The 23426-nt window shown below is 43.2% G+C and overlaps 1 protein-coding gene across 3 annotated transcripts in view; it reads left to right on the top strand.

Annotated features, from left to right (window-relative positions):
• The window catches only part of LOC122793475 (myosin VIIA and Rab interacting protein), a 2819605-nt gene that overhangs the window by 660375 nt on the left and 2135804 nt on the right, over positions 1 to 23426 (top strand). The window lies entirely within an intron of this gene.

Below are 23426 nucleotides of genomic sequence, written 5' to 3'. Positions count from 1 at the left end.
TCTTCTTTTTTTTTTCTATGTTTTTTTTGGGGAAATTGTTTTAGGGGTTGGGGCCCCCTCCAGGGTATTCCAGGTATTTTTATTGCTGTAATTCCAATACAGACTACATTTCTGTGAATTGGTGGAAAGCTGATAGCTTTGCTGTGAGCAGAGTTGGAATCTATTCCAAAATGATAAGTACACTTTAATTTGCAGTGTGCTGTATTTATACATTTGCTTATTATTTATAGTGGAGCTGTATTGTTCGTGTCCCTTGTTGTCTCCACTTTGTTTTTTTCTCAGGGTAGCTCAGAAGCTAGTTAAAAGTAGGGGGCTGTTGAGCCAGGCCACATCCTAGCTGTTAGTCATTGCCGGAGGTGTATTTTCATTGCAGTATTGCCAATACAGACTGCATTTCTGTGAACTGGTGGATAGCTGATTGGTTTGCTCTGAGCAGAGTTTAAATCTATTCTAAACTGATAAGTACACTTTTTGCAACTTAATTTGCATTGTGCTGTATTTATACATTTGCTTATTATTTATAGTGGTGCTATATTGTTAATGTATTTTGTTGTGTCTACTGTGTTGTTTTCTCAGAGTAGCTCTGAAACTAGTTTCAAGTAGGAGGTTGATGGGCCAGCCCACATCCTAGTTTTTACTCATTGCCTGTGATGTATTATCATTGATGTAATTCCAATACAGACTGCTTTTCTGTAAACTGGTGGAAAGCTGAGAGATTTGCTGTGAGCAGAGTTGGAATCTATTCCAAACTGATAAGTACACTTTTTGCAACTTAATTTGCCCTGTGCTGTATTTATACATTTGCTGCTTATTTATAGTGGTGCTGTATAGTTTCTGCCCATTGCTGTCTCTTCTGTGTTTTGTTTTCTCAGGGTAGCTCAGAAGCTAGTATCAAGTAGGGGATTGTTGATCCAGCCCACATTCTAGCTGTTAGTCATTGCCTGATGTGTATTTTTATTGCTGTAATTCAAATATAGACTGCATTTCTGTGAACTGGTGGAAAGCTGTTATATTTGCTGTGAGCAGAGTTGGAATCTATTCCAAACTGATAAGTACACTTTTTGCAACTTAATTTGCACTGTGCTGTATTTATACATTTGCTTATTATTTATAGTGGTGCTGTATCCTTTCTGACCCTTCTTCTCTCCACTGTGTTTTTTTCTCAGGGTAGCTCAGAAGCTAGTTTCACGTAGGAGTTTGTTGAGCCAGCCCACATCCTAGCTGTTAGTCATTGCCTGAGGAGTATTTTCATTGCTGTAATTCCAGTACAGACTGCATTTTTGTGAACTGGTGGAAAGCTGATAGATTTGCTGTGAGCAGAGTTGGAATCCATTCCAAAGTGATAAGTACACTTTTGCAACTTTATTTGCACTGTGCTGTATTTATACATTTGCTTATTATTTATAGTGGTACTGTATTGTTTCTATCCCTTGCTGTCTCCACTGTGTTGTTTTTCAGGGTAGCTCAAAAGTTAGTTTCAAGTATGGGGTTATTGAGCCAGCTCACATCCTAGCTGTTAGTCATATCCTGAGGTGTATTTTTATTGCTGTAATTCCAATACAGACTACATTTCTGTGAATTGGTGGAAAGCTGATAGATTTGCTCTGAGCAGAGTTGGAATCTATTCCAAACTGATAAGTACACTTTTTGCAAGTTAATTTGCACTGTGCTGTATTTATACAATTGCTTATTATTTATAGTGGTGCTGTATTGTTTGTGTCCCTTGTTGTCTCCACTGTGTTTTTTTCTCAGGGTAGCTGAGAAGCTAGTTAAAAGTAGGGGGTTGTTGAACCAGCCCACATACTAGCTGTTAGTCATTGCCTGAGGTGTATTTTCATTGCAGTAATGCCAGTACAGACTGCATTTCTGTGGAATGGTGGATAGCTGATTGATTTGCTGTTAGCAGAGTTAGAATCTATTCCAAACTTATATGTACACTTTTTGCAACTTCATTTGCACTGTGCTATATTTATACATTTGCTTATTATTTATAGTGGTGCTGGTATTTTTCAGTCCCTTGTTGTCTCCAATGTTTTTTTTCTCAGTGTAGCTCAGAAGCTAGTTTGAAGTAGGGGGTTGTTGAGCCATTCCACATCCTAGCGGTTTGTCATTGCCTGAGGTGTTTTTTCATTGCTGTAATTCCAATGCAGACTGTGTTTCTGTGAACTAGTGGAAAGCTGATAGATTTGCTATGAGCACAGTTGGAATCTATTCCAAACAGATAAGTACACTTTTTGCAACTTAATTTGCACTGTGCTGTAATTATATATTTGCTTATTATTTGAAGTTGTACTGTATTGTTTCTGTCCCTTGTTGTCTCCACTGTGTTTTTTTCTCAGGGTAGCTCAGAAGCTAGTTTCAAGTAGAGGGTTGTTGAGCCAGCCCACATCCTAGCTGTTAGTCATTGCCCGAGGTGTATTTTGATCGCTGTAATTCCAATACAGACTGCATTTCTGAGAACTGGTGGAAAGCTGATATATTTTCTGTGAGCAGAGATGGAATCTATTCCCGACTGATAAGTGCACTGTTTCAAATTAATTTCCACTGTGCTGTATTTATACATTTGATTATTTATAGTTTTGCCATTTTGTTTCTGTCCTTTGTTGTCTCCACTGTGTTTTTTTTTTCTCAGCGTAGCTCAAAAGCTAGTTTCAAGTAGTGGGTTGTTGAGCCAGCCCACATCCTAACTGTTGGTCATTGTCTGAGCTGTATTTTCATTGCTGTAATTCCAATAACATACTGATTTCTGTGAACTGGTGGAAAGCTGATAGATTTGCTGTGAGCAGAGTTGGAAATTATTTCAAACTGATAAGTACACGTTTTTGCAACTTAATTTGCACTGTGCTGTATTTATACATTTGCTTGTCATTTATAGTGGTGCTGTATTGTTTCTGTCCCTTGTTGTCTCCACTGTGTTTTTTTCTCAGGGTAGCTCAGAAGCTAGTTTCAAGTAGGGGTTTTTGAGCCAGCCCACATCCTAGCTGTTAGTCATTGCCTAAGGTGTTTTTTCAGTGCTCTAATTCCAATAGAGACTGCATTTATGTGAACTGGTAGAAAGCTGATAGATTTGCTGTGAGCAGAGTTGGAATCTATTCCAAACTGATAAGTACACTTTTTGCAACTTAATTTGCATTGTGCTGTATTTATACATTTGTTTATTATTTATAGTGGTGCTGTAATGTTTCTGTCCTTTGTCGCCTCCACTGTGTTTTTTCTCAGGGTAGCTCAGAAGCCAGTTTCAAGTAGGGGGTTGTTGAGCCAGCCCACATCCTAGCTGTTAGTCATTGCCTGAGGTGTATTTTCATTGCTGTAATTCCAACACAGACTGCATTTCTGTGAACTGGTGGAAAGCTGATAGATTTGCTGTGAGCAGAGTTGGAATCTATTCTAAACTGACAAGTACACTTTTTGCAGATTAATTTGCACTGTGCTGGATTTATGCATTTCTTCTTTATAGTTGTGCTGTATTGGTTCTGTCCCTTGTTGTCTCCACTGTGTTTTTTTCTCAGGGTAGCTCAGAAGCTAGTTTCAAGTAGGGTGGTTTTGAGCCAGCCCACATCCTAGCTGTTAGTCATTGCCTGAGGTGTATTTTAATTGCTGTAATTCCAGTACAGACTGCATTACTTTGAACTGGTGGAAAGCTGATAGATTTGCTGTGAGCAGAGTTGTAATCTTTTCCAAACTGATAAGTATACTTTTTACAACTTAATTTGCACTGTGCTCTATTTATACATTTGATAATTATTTATAGTGGTGCTGTATTGTTTCTTCCCTTGTTGTCTCCACTGTGTTTTTTTCTCAGGGTAGCTCAGAAGCTAGTTTCAAGTAGGGGGTTGTCGAGCCAGCCCATGTGCTAGCTGTTAGTCATTGCCTGAGGTGTATTTTCATTGCTGTAATTCCAATACAGACTGCATTTCTGTGAACTGGTGGAAAGCTGATAGATTTGCTGTGAGCAGAGATGGAATCTGTTCCAAACTGATAAGTACACTTTTTGCAACTTAATTTGCACTGTTCTGTTTTTATACATTTGCTTATTCTTTATAGTGGTGCTGTATTGTTTCTGTCCCTTGTTGTCTCCACTGTGTTTTTTTTCTCAGGGTAGCTCAGAAGCTAGTTTCAGGTAGGGGGGGTTTGAGCCAACCCACATCCTAGCTCTTAGTCATTGCCTGAGGTGTATTTTCATTGTTCTAATTGCAATACAGACTGCATTTCTGTGATCTGGTGGAAAGCTGATAGGTTTGCTGTGAGCAGAGTTGTAAATTATTCCAAACTGATAAATACACTTTTTGCAACTTAATTTGCACTGTGCCTTATTTATACATTTCTTGATGTTCATCGTGTTTCACTGTTGCAGTCATGACTGTAGGGTTTTCCCCTGCCGGCAGGCAGCCCTCGGTCGGTCAGAATCCCAAAGTCTGGGTCCGGCGTTGGCTGTTCAACCATGCTCCCTGACGTCAGAGCGCCAGGAGTATAAGGCTGACAGCCGACGCCATCTTCTCCAGTCTTTCTTGCTGTGCGGTGATAGCAGTTCGCAAGTGCTGGTTGGTTGACTCCTGATGAATTTTTCTATATACTTAGGTCTGAAGACTTTCTTCTCCACTCAAAGCTAAGTACCCCATTGGGGAAACTTTTTTCTTGCTCCTCTCCGATGTCAGAAAAAGCTAATAATTGTATTTCTTGTAGGAAGCAAATACCTCAAGGATTTTCATTCTTACTGTATTCCTTGCTTAGGCCCTGTCCACGACGTAGCTAGTTGTCGGTTTTGTGCTAATTTCAATCAACGTACAATTAAGCGAAGGTATGATTTTGCTTTTCATTACTTCGGTAGGCACTTTAACTACAAAATGTTGTCAGATACGGTTCCGGCTACCGGAGTTCACAAACATCGCAAGGATAAAGACAGGCCTCCGAGGTCCAAATCTGATGATAACGCACATGCGGAGCCAGCTTCAGGTTCAGCCGTCATCAGTGAGGCTCTTTTGCAGCCCCTGTCATCGACCATTTCAGAACCGACGGACAAAACGGACTCTCATGAGGAGCCAACCAGGCCTTTAAATATTTCTGTTGCAGGACCTTCGGACAATGCTCCTTTGAATGGGTCCGGAGCCGCTGTGCAGGTACCGGCTTCCGAAGGGGTTTTTAGGCCTACTCAGCTTCTTGTAAAGGCAAAGCCAAAGACAAAGGCAAAGACTCCTTCTAAATCAAAGACTTCAACACAGGCTTCTTCAGAACCGGCTCCCAAGTCACAGAAACAGTTACTCAAGATGGTGGAGGATTTACTTACTATGATTAGGGGTTCTCATCCCCCTCCAGACAAAAGGCCAAGGCAGGATGTTTATTGTGATTCCTCTGATCAGGCTTCTTTTTCCTCAGTTTCTTCTTCTGATCAGGAATATTCTTTCCCTCCTTATGAGGATTTTGATGCTGAAGAATCCATTCCATCAGCTTCTCCTTCTGAGGATTTCTCTTTTGGGGAAACTTTGCATGAAATGAGGGAACATTTCCACTGGGAGGGACAGGAGTATTCAGAATCCAAGAAAAGACTGAGGGATTTTCTTCTTCTTCCCCAACATAGACCCCTGGCTATTCCTCCTGTTTTTGATATTGTGGATGATGCCTTTTCGGAACCTAACTTACCCCTGACTCTTTTCCTCCTGCTCCTGTTAAGCCTGATAGATATTACAGGGTTCCTGATTCCCATCAGTTTTTATACAAGAACCCTACGGCTGACCCTGAAACCATTTCTCAGGGTCCTAAGGGAGTTAAGGCCGCTTCTGCCAAAAATCCCATTCCTACTGAAAAGGATTCTCGATCCTTAGAAAGATGGGGCAAAAAGGTGTACACTTCTGCTACTTTGTCCATTAGGGCTTTAAACTGTCAGTTTCATATGCTTAAATACCAGCAATTTCTCTTGTCTGTCTTGAAAAAAAAATTTACTTCCATTTCTGCCTCTGCAGATAATAAGGAATTACATGACTTATTGCATGCCACGGAACAGGTTGAGAAGCATGGTTTACACTGTGGATTTGATGCCTTGGAGGCTTCTTGTAGGGCTGCGGTCTCGGGCACAGTCATTAGAAGACATGCATGGCTAAAGGAACAAAATTTACCTGAACAAGTAAAGGCTAAATTATTGGATGCTCCTGTTCAGCATAATGTTTTGTTTGGATCTAAAGCTGAAGAGGTGATTAAAAAGATGGAGGATAAGGTGAAATCCATGCAAACAGTTAAAGATTTCTTACAAGTACAGCCACCTAGGTTTAGCAGGAATTGGCCTTCAAAAAATTGGTCCTTTCCCTCTTCAGACAGGCCTCAGAGGGGTAGATATAGATGCTCCAGAGGGAGGTCTCAAACACAAGCCACTTACAGACTAAGACACTGGACTGCTTCCACCCCTAGGGGAGGAGAGGGAAGGTCACAATCTCAAAGGAAACAAACTCAGTGACTCCCTCTGTTGGGCTATAGGAACGTCTTACCTGGAAGCCCCTCTCGGAGGAAAACTCTCTCTTTTTTATCAAAATTGGACTCAAATAACCCAAGACAAATGGGTGTTGGATGTGATTTTAAGAGGTTACAAATTCCATTTTCATACCTTGCCAAGGCCAAGCGGATGGCCAGACCTTCCAAAACATCAATGGAAGGAAGCCTTAAACCAGGTGGAAGCTCTTTTGGCTATGAATGCCATAGAACTAGTTTCTCTTTCAGAGATGGGAAAAGGTTTTTACTCAAGGCTCTTTCTAGTCCCAAGGAAGCAAAACTCATGGAGACCCATTCTGGATCCGTCAGTCTTGAACACCTTTCTAGAGATTCCAAAATTCAAGATGCTTACTCTACAGCAGCTACTTCCAATGCTGTCCAAAGATGCATGGATGGTAACTTTGGATTTAAAGGAGGCATATCTACACATTCCCATCAGGCAGGATCGCAGAAAATACCTCAGGTTCAAGGCCGTATCGAGGCACTTTCAATTCTCTGCGCTGCCCTTTGGATTGTCTACTGCGCCCAGGGTCTTCACCAAATGTCTGGCTCCAGTAGTAGCTTACTGCAGACTCAAGGGAATTCAAATTTACCCTTATCTGGACGATTGTCTAATTCAGGCAGACAGCAAGGATGTCTTACTCCAGCATCTAGAATTTGTACAGAACCTCCTCAAGTTCCTGGGATTCTCTGTAAACATAAAAAAGTCAAATTTGACACCATCACAACAGATAACTTTTCTGGGTGCACTTCTAAACACTATAACCCAGATGGCATTTCTGACATCCGAAAAACAATTACAGCTGGCTTCAACTTTCAAAACCTTGGCAACTTTAACTCAACTATCTGCAAGGAAATTCCTGCAGGCTTTGGGTTACATGGCCTCCTGCATCCTTCTCGTACTATATGCAAGACTACACATGAGGAAAAAAATACAGTGGTACCTAAAAAGTGTATGATCTCAGCATTGCCACAGTTTAGACATACTGATCTCCGTCCTTCCTTGCCTTCAAAAGGAATTTCTTTGGTGGTCCAGGGCTTGTGCACTAAGCAAAGGGAAACCCTTATGTCTGCCTCCTGCCACTCAGATTCTAACCACGGACACCTTGGATTATGCTTGGGGAGCCCATTTTCAGGGAAATTGTCTGCAGGACCTTTGGACAAAGGATCAAAAGCACCTGCATATCAACCTAAAGGAAATGTTAGCCATTCAGAAAGCTTTATTGGCCTTCAGGAATCTTTTACAACCAGGACAACTACTAATACGGACAGACAACACCACAGTTATGTGGTACATAAACAAGCAAGGGGGATCTCATTCCTACCCCCTATGCAGACTAGCCATGGATCTATGGAACACAGCTCTAGCTTGCAATCTGGATCTTCAAGCTCAGTTTCTACCAGGGAAACAAAACCTCCTGGCAGACAGTCTGAGCAGAAACCTTTCAGATCCACATGAGTGGATACTGGACACCAAAATATTCAGGATGATAACAGCAGTCTGGGGATGTCCTCACATAGACCTCTTTGCATCCCATCTCAATCATCAACTACCGAATTTTTGCACCAGGACTTTCCACAGAGAAGCTTGGAAAGTGGATGCCCTGTCATTCAGTTGGAGGAACCTCTCGGGATATGCCTTTCCACCTCTTCCTCTTCTTCCACGGGTTTTATTGAAGATAAAACAGGACAAGCCCAGGAAGATAATCTTGCTGGCTCCAAATTGGCCTCTGCAGTTTTGGTATCCAACTCTAAAAAACCTATGCCTGAAGCCCCCTTGGGTTTTACCCCTGTCTCCGAACCTTCTGTCCCAACATCAGGGTCAGGTTCTACACTCTCATGGCAGAACTCTCAGCCTGGCGGCCTGGTTAATCCAGGGCCTTTGATTTCTCTACCCAAGCAGGTTATGGATGTCATTTTAGAAGCCAGACGTCCTAGCACTAGAAAATCTTATGCAGGAAAATGGAAAAGATTTTGTTCCTGGATGCAGGCTCAGGATTCTGATCCTCTTCTTCCTAACATTACTTTAATTTTACTTTACCTGACAGATCTCTTACATAAGGGTCTCTCTTTCTCTTCCATTAAGATACATGCCTCTGCTATTTCTGCTCATTATAATACGGACCCTCCCATCTTTTCCCACCAGCTCATGAGGCAGTTTCTCAGAGGAGCTAAGAATTTAAGACCTCCTAGATCTCCTCCCATTCCTGCTTGGGATCTCAACTATGTTTTGGAAAAACTAACCTTGCCTCCTTTTGAGCCTGCTGCCTCTTCTGACATAAAGTTTTTATATTGGAAGACAGCTATCCTGTTAGCCCTAACCTCTGCCAGGAGAGTTTCAGAGTTACAAGCTCTTATGGCTGTGGAACCTTACATTATTTTTCATCAAGACAGGGTATCTTTGAGGACAAATCCTACTTTCATGCCTAAGGTGGTTTCCAAAGTGGCTTTGAATCAAACTATCCACTTGCCAACTTTTTTCCCCTCTCCTCAAAATAAAGGGGAAAGTATCTTACATTCCTTGGATGTACACAGACAACTACGTTTTTACCTGAACAGAACCAAGGACATCAGAAAATCAGAACAATTGTTTGTTTCTTATGCTTCAAGTTCCCAAGGTAAAGCCATTTCAAAACAGACCATTTCTAAATGGATTGTTCATGGAATCAGATTTTGTTATTCTCACCATGGAAAGCAAATCCCAGGGAGTATACGGACTCATTCCACCAGAGCTGCTGCCACTTCTGCGGCCTTCCTCAGGGGACATTTTGGAGGCTGCAACTTGGAGTTCAGTGCATACTTTTTCTAAGCACTACAGTCTACCTCTCTACTCTAAGTCTAGGGCAGGCTTTGCCTCTGCAGTCTTGCAGGGCCTTTTAGCCGCCCCTTCTTCTTCATGACCACCCCCCTTTCTTTCAGCTTTGGGATTCTACCCTACAGTCATGACTGCAACAGTGAAACACGATGAACATAGTACAGTTGTGTACACCTACCATAAATGTAGATGTTTGAGTGTCTTCACTGTTGCAATCTGGGTTTCCCTCTCTCCTGTCTCCTCTTGTTTTTACTTTTGTGTATTTCCTTTTTTCACCATTCTTCTGAGGTGTATTTGCAAAGGTTATGGGACCTTTTTCATTTTGGGACTCCTGACATCTGGGGCAAGAAAAACTGGAGAAGATGGCGTTGGCTGTCAGCCTTATACTCCTGGCACTCTAATGTCAGGGAGCATGGTTGAACAGCCGATGCCAGACCCAGACTTTGGGATTCTGGCCAACCGAGGGCTGCCTGCCGGCAGGGGAGAACCCTACAGTCATGACTGCAACAGTGAAGACACTCGAACATCTACATTTATGGTAGGTGTACACAACTGTACTTTATTTATAGTGGTGCTGTATTGATGTTCATCGTGTTTCACTGTTGCAGTCATTATGTTTGGGTAATCTACTGGCAGAATGCCCTCAGTCAGCCTGATTAACAAAGTCTTGGGTCCTGCGTCGGTTGCTGTCCCTTCTTCCAGGATGTCAGGTTGTCAGGGGCATAAAACATGCAGCCGACACCATTACATCAGTCTTTCTTGCCGAGCGGTGCCCGAAGCAGGAGCAGTTCGCAAGTGCCGGTTGGCCGACTCCTGAAATTTTCGCTTTCAAGTTTCAGAACCAAAGTCTTCAACTTAAAGCTAAGTACCCCATTGGGGAAACCTTTTCTTGCCCCTTACAGATGTCAGTAAAAGTTAGTAATTGTATTACTTGTGGGAAGCAAATACCTCATAAGGATTTTCATTTGTACTGTATTCCTTGTCTAGGCCCTGACCACGACGTACCTTGCTGTCGGTTTCGTGCTTTATTTAATCAGCGCACTGTCCATTGTCGGTACATTTTTGCACCGCAATATTTGGGTTCTCAGTTTAATTATCCAGAAATGACGCCGGTTAGCCATCCGACTACCGGAATACTGAAAAAATACAAAGAAAAAGACAGAGACAGGCCGTTGAGGTCCAAACCCGCCAACGACGCTTCTCTAAGCCAATCGCCAGTGCGCCAGTACTCAGTGAGGCACTTTCGCAGCCCCTGATACCCGCTACTTCTGATTCGCAGGCCTCTACTGAGACCCATTCAGAGTCCTGTATGCCGCGAGATACTTCGCATATTGAACCCACGGATGTCTCTACCTTGGATGGGTCCAAAGCCGCTGAGCAGGCACCGGCTTCTGATCGTGTTTTCAGGCCTACAGACTTGCATATTAAACCGACTCCAACTTCAGTGCTAAGGCCTGATTCTCGATCTATGTCTAAAAAAATGACTCCAAGGCCACATGTTCAGGCCCCTATGCCTAAAAAACAAATGATCAAAATGGCTGAAGTTTTAATTACTCTAAGCAGGGGTTGTCAACCCCCCCCCCCCCCCAAGAGGCCTAGGATTGAATTTGACTATGAATCTTCTGAACAGGACTCTGTTTCTTCTGACTCTTCTAATGATCTGGATTTGTCCATACCTACTTATGAGGACTCTGATGCAGAGGATTCCATTCCCTCTGCTTCTCCACCTGAGGATTTCTCTTTTTGGGAAAATTTACATACCTTAATGGAGCATTTCCACTGGGAAAGTCAGGATTTCTCTGAATCCAAAAAGAGGCTTAGGGATTTCCTTCTTCTTCCTCAGCATAGGCCTTTGGCTATACCTGCTGTACTAGATATTGTTGATGATGTGTTTTCAGAATCCAGTATGGCCCCTGATTCCTTGCCTCCAGCCCCTAGCAAACCAGACAGGTACTACATGTTTCCTGAGTCCAGCAAATTCCTTTTCAAAAATCCTGTTGCAGACCCTGAAACCATTTCTCAGGGGCCTAAGGGCATTAAGGCTTCTACTGTTAAAAATCCTACCCCTTCTGATGGAGACTCCAGGGCACTGGATAGATGGGGTAAAAAGGTTTACACTTCTGCAACCTTAGCAATCAAGTCTTTAAACTGTCAATTTCATATGCTAAAATATCAACAACATATCATGGGACTGCTTAAACAGAAAATTATGTTAATTTCTGACTGTTTGGAGAATAAAGATTTTCAGGATTTATTGCATTCAGCTGAGCAAGTTGGCAAACATACTTTGCAGTGTGGTTTTGATTCCTTAGAGGCCTCTTGTAGGGCTGCTGTTTCTGGGTCTGTGCTTAGAAGGCATGCTTGGCTTAAGGAGCAATCTCTGCCTGATCATGTTATAGCAAAACTTTTGGATGCTCCTTTACAGCAGTATCACTTATTTGGCAATAAGGCTGAATAAGTGCTAAAAAAGATGGAAGATAAAGTTAAATCTATGCAAACTGTGAAAGATTTCTTACAAGTGCAACCTCCTAGATTTAGTAGGCATTGGCCTACTAAGAATTGGTCCTTTCCAGCTCCTTCCACAGCCACTACGGCCAAACCCAGACATTCCAAAACCACCAGGTATCAGTTCCAAGGGACTTTCAGAACTAAGCAATGGGGTGCTTCCACTTCCAAATCTGGAAACAACAAAGCACCACCCTAAGGTAAACAGTTTCAATGACTTCCCTTTGAAATTACCAAGCACTTACCTCTTAGCTGCCCCTTTAGGGGGAAAACTGGCTCTTCATTTAAGAAACTGGCAACTTATAACCCAGGACAAATGGGTTTTAAATATAGTGTCCCAGAGATACAGATTTCATTTCCACGCTGCCAACTCCAAATGGGTGGCCAGACCTACCCCCAAATCAGTGGGCAGAGGCTCAGAAACAAGTACTTTCCCTCCTAAACATGGGGGGCTATTGAGCTAGTACCAGAAGAGGAAAAGGGACAAGGTTTCTATTCCAGATTTTCCTGGTCCCCAGAAAAGACAAATCTTGGCGTTCAATTCTGGACCTGTCTCCTCTAAACACATTTCTGGACATTCCAAAATTCAAGATGCTGACTCTTCAACAGTTACTTCCTATGCTAGGCAAGGATGCCTGGTTGGCAAATCTCGACTTAAAAGAGGCTTACCTGCATATCCTAATCAGGGAATCTTGCAGAAGATACCTACGCTTCAAAGCAGGCTGCATGCATTATCAGTTCTCTGTACTGACCTTTGGCTTGTCTACTGCACCCAGGGTATTCACAAAGTGCCTGGCTCCAGTAATTGCATTTTGCAGGCAAAGAAATATTCAAATATATTCATACCTGGACGATTGCCTAATTCAGGCAGAAAGCCAGGACATTCTTCTAAAACATCTGGCGTTTGTAAAAAGACTTCTAACCTGTCTAGGGTACACCATAAACAAAAAGAAATCTCAAGTGGTACCCTCTCAAAAAATTACATTCCTGGGTGCAAGCTTGAATACAACTGCCCAGATGGCTTTCCTTATGCCAGAAAAGCAAATTCATTTGTTGACTTACTTCTTCAAACAGGCGGCCACAAAAATCCTGCTATCTGCAAGGCAAATACTGCAAGCCTTGGGGTTCATGGCCTCATGCATTCTTCTAATTCCATTTGCAAGACTGCATATGAGCAAACTTCAGTGGTACTTAAAAAGTTTATGGAGTCAACATTGTGACAACCTGGAAACAATGATTCCTATCATACCTTGCCTGCCCTTACAGTTCCTATGGTGGGCAGAGGCCTGCCACCAAAGCAAGGGACTGCCATTCACAACACCCCCTGCCGCCCAAACCCTAACTACAGACGCATCAGACTATGCATGGGGGCTCATCTGGTAGGGAAGTGCATTCAGGGCAAATGGAGCCCAAATCAAATGCACCTTCATATCAATCAAAAAGAAATGCTAGCTGTACAGAATGCTCTGACAGCCTTCAAGGACCACATTCTTCCAGGACAACTAATGGTAAAGACGGACAACACCACTGTTATGTGGTACTTAAACAAGCAGGGGGTACCCATTCTTACCCCCTCTGCAGACTAGCCATGGAATTGTGGAACACGGCCTTGAGCTACCAAGTACACCTACAACCTCAATTCCTGCCAGGAAAGCAGAATGTTCTGGCAGACAAACTAAGCAGAAATCTCATGGACCCTCAGGAATGGAAACTGGAACCATGGATTTTCAACATGTTGACATGCAAATGGGGGAGCCCAGGCATAGATCTTTTTGCCTCAACCCAGAACTACCAGTTGGACAAATTTTGCACAAGAACTCATCACAAAAAAGCCTGGAAAGTGTATGCTCTGTCCTTCAGCTGGAAAAACCTGTCAGTCTATGCCTTCCCCCTCTACCTTTGCTCCCCAAAGTTCTGCTAAAAGTCAAACAGGACAAGCCAAAAATGATTTTGATTGCTCCAGACTGGCCTCGCCAACACTACTACCCACTCCTGCGCAGTGTGTCACACATTTCTCCGTGGCACCTGCCTCAGACACCTTCTGCACCCTCAGCTCCAAACATTGAATCTTGCAGCTTGGCTAATCACTTAAATTCACCCTTAGCATCCCTCAGCAAACCTGTGACGGTTGTCATTTTAGAGGCGAGAAGACCTAGTACTAGAAAGTTTTATGCTGACAAATGGAAAAGATTCTGTGCCTGGAATCAATCTCAAGGGATGAGCACAGCAGTGCCCAATTTACCTCAGATTTTGCAATACTTAACTGAGATGCTTCATAAGGGCCTGTCTTTTTCTTCCATAAAAATCCATGCCTTAGGCATTTCAGCTCATTACAACACAGACCCCCCTCTTCTCTCATCCTTTTCTAAAGCAGTATCTCAGAGGGGCCAAAAACTTGAGACCACCCAGGAGAGCTCCAACCCCTGCCTGGGACCTTAACTTTGTAATGGAGAAACTTACTCTACCTCCTTTCGAGCCAGCTGCAACTGCAGACTTAAAATGTCTTTCCTGGAAAACAGTCTTTCTTTTAGCAATCACTTAAACTAGAAGGATATCTGAATTACATGTCCTTATGGCAGTGGAGCCTTTCATCATCTTTCATGCGGACAGGGTGTCACTCAGGACCAATCCATTCATGCCCAAGGTGGTATCCAGTGTGGCTCTTAATCAGTCCATTTGTTTGCCAACTTTCTTTCCCAATCCACAGAACAAGGGAGAGCGGATTCTGCGTTCATTGGATGTACACAGACAACTTAGATTCTCTTGTACAGGACTAAATCTCGAAGAAAATCTGAACAACTGCTGGTAGAATTTGCTGCAGGGGCAGAAGGGAAGGCTATTTCAAAGCAAACCATTTCTAAATGGATAAGCCATTGTATTCATTTCTGTTATAAGCACCATGGAAAACCTATCCCCCAGGGGATCAGATCTCATTCCACCAGGGCTACATCTACTTCAGCAGCCTTTCTCAGAGGCGTTCCTACCAGGGATATTCTAGAAGCCACTACCTGGAGATCAGTTCATACTTTCATCAAGCATTATCACTTACCAATCTTCTCTAAATCCAGAGCTGGTTTGCCACTGCTGTTTTGCAGGGCCTTATAGCTGGTCCTAATGCTGTATAAATCCATCCTCCCAACCTTACATTTGGGAATCTACCCAAATGTAATGACTGCAACAGTGAAACACTATGAATATAGTACAGTTGTGTACACTTACCATAAATGTAGATGTTCGAGTGTATTCACTGTTGCAGTCCTGGTTACCCTCCCTCCAGCCCCCTGTTTTTTTCTTTCACTATAACTCTTCTTTCTTTTATTATACTTAAAAGCCTTTTTGGTGTATTTGCTTTTGTTTGGAGGCATATTTTTGTGTTTCTTATGATATATATATATGTATGTATATATATATATATATATATATATATATATATATATATATATATATATATTGCTCCCCATTTGGGGGGCACCTGATATTTGGGGCAAGAAAAATTGATGTAAAGGCATCGGCTGCATGTTTTATAACCCTGACGACCTGATGTCATGGAAGAAGATAAAGCAACCGACGCAGGACCCAAACATTTTTTAATCAGGCTGACTGAGGGCAACCTGACAGCAGATAACCCAAATGTAATGACTGCAACAGTGAATACACTCAAACATCTACATTTATGGTAAGTGTACACGACTTTACTTTTCTGTCCCATGTTGCCTCCACTGTTTTTTTTTCTCTGGATAGCTCAGAAGCTAGTTTCAAGTAGGGGGTTGTTGAGCCAGCCCACATCCTAGCTGTTAGTCATTGCCTGAGGTGTATTTTCATTGCTGCAATTCCAATATAGACTGCATTTATGTGAACTGGTGTAAAGCTGATAGATTTGCTGTGAGCAGAGTTGGAAGCTATTCCAAACTGATAAGTACACTTTTTCAACTTAATTTGCACTGTGCTGTATTTATATATTTGCTTATTATTTATAGTAGTGCTGTATTGTTTCTGTCCCTTGTTGTCTCCACTGTGTTGTTTTCTCAGGGTAGCTCAGAAGCTAGTTTCAAGTAGGGGGTTGTTGAGCCAGCCCACATCCTAACTGTTAGTTATTGCCTGAGGTGTTTTTTCATTGCTGTAATTCCAATACAGACTGCATTTCTGTGAACTGGTGTAAAGCTGATAGATTTGCTGTGAGCAGAGTTGGAAGCTATTCCAAACTAATAAGTACACTTTTTCAACTTAATTTGCACTGTGCTGTATTTATACATTTGCTTATTATTTATAGTTGTGCTGTATTGCTTCTGTCCCTTGTTGTCTCCACCTTGTTTCCCACTTGATGGCTTTGAAACTCCCCGCCCCTCTTATAAATTTGTATTTGGGTACTCCTTCTGGGCCCATCTCATTTGCTCACTCAAGTGAGTGCATTGAGATCATATTCTGATTTCAGGCACTCCTACTGTGTACAAAGAGATCATTTGGGAAGGACAACCCCTGTAGCCTCTTAATCCTGCTCTGTTCCCTCCCTCAAAAAAAATATATACTTTTTTCAGCTGTTCTTACTGTAACTGTCTTAGTTGCTGTTCTGCGTGCTTTTATCTGTTCAGTCGCTTTTACTCCGCACTTATTACTGCTTGTTAGTAGCCTTCTAATTGAATGCCTTCTGCACTTGTTTTGTAATCATTTGTTAATTTAATTAAACTGTATTTGCCGTAATATTGCTACACATGTGTGCTAGCCTGCACTGCATTTGAATTGTATGCCTTTTCTGTTACTAGTCTAGTCCAGGTGCAGATTTGCTGTATCCAGGACTCTTTGTAAGCTTCTGAGTCCCCCAAGCCTTTCTGTGTTGGAGGGAAGCCTTTCAGCTTATCAGTGGGAGTGGTAAGCATTAGGTAGCCTATCTACCACAACAGGAGTGGTACCTGGCCCAGAAATTGTAGCTATTGGCCGTTTTGGGCAGTTTTCTTCCATCTCTTTCAACTTTCTGGTTTAAAAGCCGCATTTACGCTTGTTTCCCACCTTTCCTGTAACTAGCCAAGTCCATATACAGAGTTGCTGTATCCAGGATTGTTGGTAAGCTTCTGAGCCCCACAAGCCTTTCTGTGTTGGAGGGAAACCTTCTAGCTTATCAGTGGGAGTGGTAAGTACTAGGTAGCCTATTTTCCACGGGAAGAGTGGGTTTTGGCCCATAAATTGTAGTTTATTGTCCGTTTAGGCAGTTTTCCATCTCTTTCAACTCGCTAGCTTAAAAGCCTGCATTTTCGCTTGTTCCCCACCTTTCCTGTAACTAGTCTAGTCCAGGTACAGATTTGCTGTATCCAGGACTCTTTGTAAGCTTCTGAGTCCCCCAAGCCTTTCTGTGTTGTAGGGAAGCCTGTTAACTTATCAGTGGGAGTGGTAAGCATTAGGTAGCCTATCTACCACAAGAGGAGTGGTCTCTGGCCCAGAAATTGTAGCTATTGGCCATTTTGGGCAGTTTTCTTCCATCTCTTTCAACTTTCTGGTTTAAAAGCCGCATTTTTGCATGTTTCTCGCATATCCTGTAACTAGCCTAGTCCAGATACAGAGTTGTTGTATCCAGGATTGTTGGTAAGCTTCTGAGCCCCACAAGCCTTTCTGTGTTGAAGGGAAGCCCTCTAGCTTATCAGTGGGAGTGGTAAGCACTAGGTAGCCTATCTACCACAAGAGGAGTTGCTCCTGGCCCAGAACTTGTACCTTATTGGCCGTTTGAGCAGTTTTTTCCCATCTCTTTCAACTTTCTGGTTTAAAAGTCGCATTTACACTTGTTTCCCACCTTTCCTGTAACTAGTCTAGTCCAGATATAGACTTGCTGTATCCGGGACTGTTGGTAAGCATCTGAGCCCCCCAAGCCTTTCTGTGTTGGAGGGAAGACTTCTAGCTTATCAGTGGAAGTGGTAAGCACTAGGTAGCCTATCTTCCATGGGAAGAGCGGATTTTGGCCCATAAATTGTAGTTTATTGTCCGTTTAGGCAGTTTTCCATCTCTTTCAACTTGCTGGCTTAAAAGCCTCCATTTGTGCTTGTTCCCTGCCTTTCCTGCAACTAGTCTAGTCCAGGTACAGATTTGCTGTATCCAGGACTCTTTTTAAGCTTCTGAGCCCCCCAAGCCTTTGTGTTGGAGTGGAGCCTTCTAGCTTATCAGTGGGAGTGGTAAGTACTAGGTATCCTGTTTACCACAAGAGGAGTGGTTCTTGGCCCAGGAATTGTAGTTTATTGATCATTTGGGAAGCTGGCCATTTCTTTCAACTATCTGGTGTAAAAGACCACATCTGCGCTGGTTTCCCATCGTTCCTGTAACTAACCTACTGGAAAGCACTAGAAAGCCTTAAACTGATAGAAGCCTTCTAGCTCAAAAGAGAGTCTTTGGAGTGATTAAGTATCAGTTTCTTCTGTATTTTCTTGCTGTACTTAACTGTTTTCCACCTAAACGCTGATTTTCCAGCATTTATTGTGATTTAAAAGCTTGTTTTTTTTCACATATTGTACTTATTTGACTGCCTGCACTTTTAAAAAGTCATTTTTTGTTTGAATAATTTGTTTAACTGTTGTAGGCTACACACTAAAGTATGACAGCCTTTTCTGATCGCTTGTAGTCGTTTAAAGCTGTTTTAAGTGTACTTTTTATTGTTTTTGCCTTATCTTTTCAAAAAAACAAAAAAAACAAAAATATTCCTTATTTCTAAGCTACTATAGTCCAGTTTTCAGGCTAGTGCTGAATTCAGGGCTGTGTTACAAGTTTCTGAGTTGCCCATACCTTACTTGGATAGAGGGAAGTTTCTCTGTTCACCTGTGAGAGAGGGAACTTTTAGCAGCCATCTGTCCCTGGAGGAGTGGTCCCAGCCCAGAAGATAGTAGTTTAAAAAACGCGTTTGCATGGTTTTGCACGCCATGCAGCACCGGTTAGCTACGGTTAAATTATTCCCGGCTCCACTAAGTCTCCTCTTCAGTTTTTCCCTTGAAACTAGTCTAACTCTCAACCTAAGCACTCAAAAAGCATCCTACAGTCCAGCACTTACTCAGACCTGATAGCAAGCGCTAATGTACCCCGACACTTGATTGCCCAGAAGGGCAAGACTCTTTATCCACCCCTCACCAACCAAGTGACTAAGCAGCTCACCCTACTATTCAGGCATGACTAAAGGGCAACTTCAGGTGTACTCTCTGTCCAGCTGGTGAACCTGGGTATCCTGAGGCAATGTTACAACTGCCTCATGTACACAGACAACCCTCTCCTCCTACCACAAAACACTAACATATGCGAGAGATGCAGTTATACAGCCAAACTGGAGACTAAAGTCTCTCTACCCAAGACTGGAACAGACAGTCATGAGGAGAAGGTTAACACGTGCATCACACCTCCAGCCTTACATAGACCTACTAAACCAGCACTGGAAAAAAATACACATAAATACACTAAATCATACTCGGAAGCTCTAAATAAAAACCTGCAAAAGCAACAGAGAGCTCCAAAGTAGACACCCAAAAAACCTGCACCTCCCATCACAAACCAGACAACACATAAAACACAAAATCAATGTGCTGCACAATCACAGCCCTTAAGGCGAAATAACATACCTAACACACTAGGTGACTCTATAGTCCGGCACACTGACGTCCCTCTCACTAGGCTGGACAAGGAGAAGGTTACTGTTAGCTGCCTGTTGGGGGTCTGACTCCACCACATAACACAAGCACTCAGGTCCCTCCAGAACAAGTACAAATATGACTCTGTCATTGTTCATGGTGGTGTGAATGACCTGAGACGTACCTCCCTGGACTACATGAAAAGAGACATGGAAGAGCTCTCTGGTCATGTAGCCCAGGTGGGTATGACCCTGACCCTGACCCTGAGTAGCATCATGCCCTCACCAAGAATGATACCTCAGTATAAAGAAAAAAATGATCCATTTCAACAATTGGCTAAGCTTCTGATGTCATTCAAAGGGGATCCAGTGTCTGTCAGCCTGGGACGACATGCTCGACAAGCCGTGTTGCTTTGCAAGAGACGGCTTGCACCTGTCACTCCTAGGCTTTTGAATACTGGCCAAGGCTCTTGCTGCCCCCATAGTGCCTTTTTAGGCAAGGCTTAAAAGTCAAACCCACCTCCATAAACAGCACAAATAAAAAAATGAGGGTTATGCTACTCAATGCCAGGAGTTTAAATCTCAAAAGGCATGTGCTTGAAACACTCCTCAGTATGGAGAATGTTGACATCTGTGCAGTAACTGAAACTTGGTTCAAGGCCCCAGAGAGCACTCCAGCACTACCAGGCTACAACTCATACCACACATTTCGGCCACAGAGCACAGACTGAAACACAAAAGAAGGGGGATATCCATATTCATCAAGGATCCCTACACCTCCAGGTTAGTGGCGCAGCATGATACCTCTGAGATCATCCATGTCTAACTAACAGCTGGCAAATCTGCAATGCAAATTGTGGCCTGTAACAGATCACCCTCCATGACCCAGGACAACTACTCTGCTCTCTGGAGACACTGGAAAACATGAAGGTCCTACCGAACACCCTGATATTGGGCGATTTCAATTACCCTACCATTAACTGGGAAAACTACTTGAGTACAAACTCCCATGCTCAGAACTTTCTGGAATTTATCAACTCAAACACCCTGGATCAGCTGGTAAACTCCCCTACCAGAGGTGAAAACATATTGGACCTGGTCTAGACCAACATGGGCTACAGGTGTTCCACACCGGTGGTCAACCCATCACTGGTTAGATCAGACCATAAAATAATCACGCTGGATGTCCACATCCCACTACCACCCCCAACCAAGGAAACCACAGTGAAAAACTTTTCTAAAGCAAACTTCACCTTACTTAAGACAGAGGTGGTAAGTTTCACAACCCTCACGCTAAAGGATAATGCTGCCCAAGATGCAGAATCCTTTACAAATGCACTCTATGAGCACCTACAAGGATGCATGGATCGTGCCATCCCTAGCAAAACCAAGACTCACTCCCCTAAGAGAAGGAAACCAGTCTGGTGGACCCCTGCCATAAACAGGTTATACAATAAAAGGAGGAAACTAGTTCAGAAAAAAAACAAATCCCAAGAAGGAAAGACATCCCTGATCAGTATCAGTAAGAAACTAAGGTCTCTCATAAAATCATCCAAGGCTAACTTCGAAAGAAAAATAGCCAAGGATTTGAAAGATAACCACAGAGCCTTCTTTAGCTATGTCAAGAATCTAAGTGGCAACTCGCAGATATGCTTTGAGCTAGTGCAAAATAGCACAAAATATACTGAACCTACTGATATTGCCAACATCCTGGCAGATAGATTCAGTGCAAACTTCATCACCCTCTTACTTCCAAAAGGGCCCACAACAATACCGGAAAAGTGTAGTGTCCCAGAAATCATAGACGCACAGGTGAAAACAGCCCTTTCAAAAGCCAAAAACACAGCGTCAATGGGGCCAGATGGTGTCCCAGGATGTGTCTTGCACGAACTACAGAATGAACTAACCCCCCACGAAAATACGCTGTTCAACCTCAGCCTCTCCACAGGCTACGTGCCCATAGAGTGGCACACAGCAATGGTTATTCCACTTCATAAAGGAGGGGCCACAACTGACCCTGGTAACTGTCGCCCCATAAGCCTGACTAGCCAGGTCTGCAAGGCTGTGGAGCGCATCATCATGGAACTCATTAACAAAGACATTGGGAGCCTTCAAACACTTGACCCGACCCAGTTCAGCTTTGTTAAGGGCAGATCGTGCCTATTAAACCGGGTTAACTTCTTTGAGACAGTCACCAAGACCATAGACAAGGGAAAGGTGGTTCACACAGCCTACCTTGACCTCACCAAGGCGTTCAACACCATTCCTCACTCAGGTATTATAGAAAAACTTACCAGCCTGAACATAAATCTCTACTTCACAAGATGGGTTGCCAACTGGCTTACAGACAGAACTCACGCGGTAAGAATAGCAGGCTCGACTCTAAACCAGTCACAAGTGGTGTCCTGCAAGGCTCGGTCCTAGGACCCCTACAGTTCAGCATATACTTTTCAGAAGTACAGGCAAACACAGGAGGACTATGGCTAACCAAGTTCGCTGATGACTGCAAACTGGGAGCCATAATTGACTCTCCGGCTGGCACGGAAATCCTCCAAAAAGGCCTTACTGAGACGGACACCTGGTGTCAAAGCCATGGCCTCAAGCTAAATGCCAAAAAATGCATAGTCATTCCATTTGGGAAAAACAAAACACCCACGAATTACCACATAGGTGGCAGCCCCCTTAATACAGAAGAGGTAATAAGAGATCTAGGGACCCAGGTAGATAATAATCTCTCCTTTGACAATCATATTGCCAAAGTAGTTAGGAAATCCTTCTATGTGGCCCATCTAATTACTTAAGGGTTCGCATCTAGAAATAAAGAGGTTATAGTGCCCCTCTACTTGTCACTTATCATACCCATCATAGAGTACAATGCCCCATTTGGAATGTACCTCACAAGACACTTCCAACAGCTGCAAAGACCACAAAGTACCTCACCAGGAGGATTACTGGCCTCAAACATATGTCCAATGCAGACTGACTGAAAAAACTCTGGCTGTACTCAGTGGCATATTGCTTACTCAGAGGTGATCTCTGCCTGACCTTCAAAGCTATGTCTAACTCAGAATTGATGGACATGCTCCACCTAAAGAAATCCAAATCACTGGGAGCCACTCGCTCTAGTGAGCTAAACCTCGCCACAACAATAAATAGAACATGCTGGAGGGATACATTCCTGTCACAGACACTCCCCATGCTTTGAAACAAAATACCTAACTACATTAGGCAGAGCCCCTCACTAACACTCTTCAGGAGAAACCTTGACGAGTCAATGGGTAACAGAAAATACACCCCTGGGATCACTTCATTGACTATGCTTGACAGAGGCTCAGTTAACTAATCAATGGGGCGGCAAAAGCTGACACACTCTGGCTAGGCTTATAAATGCCCTTGGGCAGATAGCCTAGTACCTACCTATGAATCTATGATGGTTCCTCTCTTTTTGGACCAAAAGTCAAGGACACACTTACCAGATGAAAGCAGGAAGGGAAAACTCTCTCTGCCGCTGGAGTACGTTTTTCATACCTTCAAGACCTTATCCTAAAGGCCAGAAGAGTGGAAAGATGTGGTTCAAAAGATCCCAGGGAATTTTTCAAGATGTACGAGGTGAACCCTTCTCCAGAGGCAGAGGGATGGTAGACGTCACCCATGTGGCCGGGGGGGGGGGGGTCTGCAAAACCAGGGTGACTGAGATTCCTTTTGCTGCCGACCATTATCAGTGCTCCTGAAAGAAGGCCCAGCTGCTCTTCTCCGGAGGCAGTCGGGGTGCGAATAACTTTGTACCCAGAAGCCTGGTGAAATATCACAAGAGACAATTGGGTACAAAGTATAATGTCCAGAGGATATTCCATTCCCTTTTCAGCCCATTCCACAGATCAGAAGAATCCCAGATGTTCTACCCAGTCAGAGGGAACAAGCAACCATAGCAATCCAAGATTTGCTAAATAAAAGAGTCATCCAAGAAGTCCCCGCAGACCAAATAGGATTCGGAACTTACTCAAGATTCTTTTTAGTTCCAAATGGAACAGGGGACTGGAG

Source organism: Protopterus annectens, chromosome 2.part0, assembly GCF_019279795.1.
Source record: "Protopterus annectens isolate FY-2018-M chromosome 2.part0, PAN1.0, whole genome shotgun sequence".
Taxonomy (NCBI): domain Eukaryota; kingdom Metazoa; phylum Chordata; order Ceratodontiformes; family Protopteridae; genus Protopterus; species Protopterus annectens.
This window is presented reverse-complemented; position numbering and strand designations above follow the sequence as displayed.